Raw genomic sequence first — 4,592 nt, 5'->3', positions numbered from 1 at the left:
CAGTTTCAGCAGACAGGAATGTATTTCCTTAAAAAAAAAAATCAAGAAAAAAACACCAAAAAATGATCCAAAAAGCATTGAAAACACAGTGACAAAATAGAAAATAAAAAGGTGAATCAGAGAGCAAATTAAAAGGTCACTATTGCTGCTATAACGTGTGTTTACAAGATGAAGCAATGCTGAAAATGTGCGTGAAGTCTGGACAAGTCATCAGCACTTGATATGTCGTAAAGTCATTTTAGATCAAGACATTCAGAACCATAACTTCCGATTCATAGACCGTAGTTAAGAATCCACGATGGTAAGAGAGAGACCAACATCAGCCATCACTGCCAGAATCCAAACTGATGTTTAAAACCCAAGATTCTCACACCTCCTGCTTTGATTCATCCCTTGTTGAAGAAAAATAAATGTCGAGAGGGCAGAAGACCTTTCAACTAGATAGAACGCTGTGTTAAAATGAGAATTAAGGGAATTTGATTCTGACACGACCCCCATCAAATCCCAAACCTCGTATTGCTGATACAGATCGGAGGGAAAAGCAAAAAAGTTTGAATCTACACTTGTGGGCCAGTAAAAATTCCATCACAAGTGTTATAGAGAGAACAGCTGACATTTGGGGCCGTATGGGGAACGTGGTTGAAATACCAAATGGAAGTCTGCAAGATTAAACTGATATTTCCAGCAGGTCTGTAAGCAACCAAAAAACAGAGTGAAAACTCACTGTTAGGGAAACTTTGCCCCTATCAGCAGCATTTCCCAACCTGAACACTCAAATTTATTAAATGGAAGTATATGATTAAACATACCTGGAGCAGGCAAGGTCCTGACAGCCAAGGCCCATTGTTTTCACATAGACCTTAGTGATTGTGCAAAGGACAACTGTCAAACTTCGGTAGTTCATTTCAGTTCAGCTGCTCAGTTGTGTCCAACTCTTTGCGACCCCATGAAGCACAGCACACCAGGCCTCCCTGTCCATCACCAACTCCCGGAGCTTACCCAAACTCATATCCATTGAGTCAGTGATGCCATCTAACCATCTCATCCTCTGTCTCCCCTTCTCCTCCTGCCTTCAATCTTTCCCAGCATCAGGGTCTTTTCAAATGAGTCAGCTCTTCACATCAGGTGGCCAAAGTATTGGAGTTTCAGCTTCAACATCAGTCCTTCCAATGAACACCCAGGACTGATCTCCTTCAGGATGGACTGGTTGGACCTCCTTGCAGTCCAAGGGACTCTCAAGAGCCTTCTCCAACATCACAAAAGCATCAATTCTTATGCACTCAGCTTTCTTTATAGTTCAACTCTCACATCCATACATGACCACTGGAAAAACCATAGCCTCGAGTAGGCAGACCTTTGTTGGCAAATTAATGTCTCTGCTTTTTAATATGCTGTCTAGGTTGGTCATAACTTTCCTTCCAAGGAGTAAGCGTCTTTTAATTTCATGGCTACAGTCACCATTGCAATGATTTTGGAGCCCCAAAAAATAAAGTCTGACACTGTTTCCCCATCTATTTCCCATGAGGTGATGGGACCAGATACCATGATCTTCGTTTTCTGAATGTTGAGCTTTAAGCCAACTTTTTCACTCTCCTCTTTCACTTTCAAGAGGCTTTTTAGTTCCTCTTCACTTTCTGCCTTAAGGGTGGTGTCATCTGCATATCTGAGGTTATTGATATTTTTCCTGGCAATCTTTATTCCAACTTGTGCTTCCTCCAGCCCAGCGTTTCTCATAATGTACTCTGCATATAAGTTAAATAAGCAGGGTGACAATATTCAGCCTTGACGTACTCCTTTTCCTATTTGGAACCAGTCTGTTGTTCCATGTCCAGTTCTAACTGTTGTTTCCTGACCTGCATACAGGTTTCTCAAGAGGCAGGTCAGGTGGTCTGGTATTCCCATCTCTTGAAGAATTTTCCAGTTTATTGTGATCCACACAGTCAAAGGCTTTGGCATAGTCAACAAAGCAGAAACTTAGGTAACATGAACTTAAAACAGATTGTGAACTATATGAATCACTTTGCAAGCTCAATAATAGTCTTTTTTTTTCTTTTAATTTATTTAGCTGTAATGGTCTTAGTTGTATAGCACGTGGGATTGTTAGTTGCAGTGGGTAGGCATTAGTTTCAGCATTGTGGGATCCAGTTCCCTGACCAGGGATCAAACCCGGGCCCTCTGCATTGGGAGCACAGAGTCTTAACCACTGGACCAGCAGGGAAGTCCCACTAAACCACATTACTTGTTAATGGGTTCTTAGGTCTTATTTTTAAAATGCTTCAAGAGGGTTTTAAAACCATTCCATTTTGTTAACACTGGTAACTTCCAAGCAATAGCAAGTTCACTTATATAGATTGCTTGGTGACCCTTTGGGGTACTAAAATCCATGTCAAGGTTGAACAGATGTCCTAGCGAAAACCTTCAAGATTTCACATAGTAGCATGATTCCAAATAACTCACCAAAAGAGAGAAATAGTGGCCAGGGTTCCTTGTGGAAATATTCACTTAACACTCAGCAGACTTTACTGCACAGCTAAGTATGTGTTAGGCCTGGAGTGCTAACCTGCCCTCAATGACTCAGAAGCTAGTTCAGAGACAGAAACTGACCACATATGTTGACAATTACAGAACAGCATTGCCTGCTTCTTGTAATCAACCCAGTCACGTCTCTTATGACCAAGTTTAGAGAACAAACGCAGTTAAATAGGGATGTCCTAGAAAGGAAATACAGAAATAGACTTAACACAGTTTCTGTAAATAAAACTGAGGACGCAAGGAGCAATATACTGAATCTGGAGTTTCCTAGGAAAAACATGAAAATCCATGCTTCCACCCTTTGAACAACCTAATTGCTAACCAGAACCATAAAAGACTCAGAGATTGTGTTAAGGGCTCAGGCCTTTGCTGTCCAAGGTGGATTGTGTCCAAAATGCACTTGAAATGCCACTAATTGAGAAAATTGAGGTGTAATTTAAATGTAAAATGTATACTGATTTCAAAGACAATATGGGAGAAAGAATGTATATCATCTCATTAATAATTTATTTATGCTAATTACATGATAAAATAACAGTTTTGATATATCAGTTAAATAAAATATATCATTCAAAATAATTCCACATGCTTCTTTTTATTTTTTAACATGGCCACTAAAACATGTGTTCGTTACATATGTGGTTCACATTATAGTTTTTTTCTGGGCAGCACTGGCTTAGACACTTAAGTTTAAGGCATTTTCCTTAATCTTCCTTAGTCATAAATTTAAGGCACAACTTAGACTCTTGAGGGCTTCCCTGGTGGCCCAGACAGTAAAGAATCTACCCGCAAAGCAGGAGATCTGGGTTCCATCCTTGGGTTGGGAAGATCCCCTGGCGAAGGGAAGAGCAACCCACTCCAGTATTCTTGCCTGCAGGATTCCATGGACAGAGGAGCCTGGCAGGCTACAGTTCATGGGGTCACAAAGAGTTGGACACGAATGAGCAACAAACACTTTATATTCTTGAACTAGAGAAAACTGAGTTCAGATCCACATATCAGCTAGGTGATCTTTGGCTAGTTACCTAGCCTTCCTAATCACTTGCTATTTACCAGGTGATATTTTAATTAGTGGGCTTCCCTGGTGGCTCTGACAGTAAACAATGCACCTGCAGTGCAGGAGACTTGGGTTCAATCCCTGGGTTGGGAAGATCCCCTGGAGGAGGGCATGGCAGTCCACTCCACTATTCTTTCCTGGAGAATCCCCATGGATAGAGGAACCTGGTGGGTTACAGTCCATAGGGTCACAAAGAATCAGACATGACTGAGCGACTAAGCACAGTACCGCACATTTTAATTAATTAGTACCTGCTTTTAGATACTAATTGCTTTAGGATGAAGTTGCTTTTCGGACTTGCTTTTAGGATGAAGTTCACAGAAGTAACTTGTTCAACACAAGTCCTCAATATAATTTTAGTAAATAATTTTCAAAACCATCTCAGCTAGTCAATGATCCTTCTTTTTTTTTTTTTTTTTAAGGTGGAATGTAGGATCTTAGTTCCTCGACCAGGTATCCAACCCATGCACCCTGCATTGGGAGCACAGAGTCTTATCCACTGGACCAAGAGGGAAGTCCCAGTGATCCTGTCTTTTACTTCACTATTAGCCATCACTTCCAAGAATCTCATGATCTAAATTAACCTGGGGTCTCTACATAAGAAGGGGCATTTTCCACTCCTATTTGGGTTCTTGTTTCCATCCTTCTCTATCTGAGGAAGTCCTACTCAGCCTTCAGGACCTAGCTCTGGGGACTTTGCTGGTGGTCCAGTGGTTAAGACTCTGCATATCTACTGCCAGGGGCACAGATTCCAACCGTTGTTGGGGAGGTCCCACATGTCACGTGATGTGGCCAAAAAAAAAAAAAGGCTCAAGGAAGTATTGTACAACATAGCAAATATAGCCACTATTTTGTAATAGCTATAAATAGAAAGTAACCTTTAAAACTGTATGAAAAATAAACATTTTTAAAAAGAAAGAAAGAAGCTTTCCAGTTGGACACAGGGCATCTGGAATACCCCATCACCATCCACCCATGTGCTGGAATTCATGTGGGTTTATAA

The 4,592-nt window shown here is 40.9% G+C and overlaps 1 non-coding gene across 1 annotated transcript; it reads right to left on the bottom strand.

Moving 5' to 3' along the window:
* Positions 1–2,145: 2,145 nt before the first annotated feature.
* On the bottom strand, positions 2,146–2,218 carry TRNAG-CCC. The gene has a single exon. It is a non-coding gene; the product is annotated as a tRNA-Gly (tRNA).
* Between the last annotated feature and the right edge of the window lie 2,374 nt (positions 2,219–4,592).

This window comes from Bubalus bubalis, chromosome 15 (assembly GCF_019923935.1).
Source record: "Bubalus bubalis isolate 160015118507 breed Murrah chromosome 15, NDDB_SH_1, whole genome shotgun sequence".
NCBI lineage: Eukaryota > Metazoa > Chordata > Mammalia > Artiodactyla > Bovidae > Bubalus > Bubalus bubalis.
This window is presented reverse-complemented; position numbering and strand designations above follow the sequence as displayed.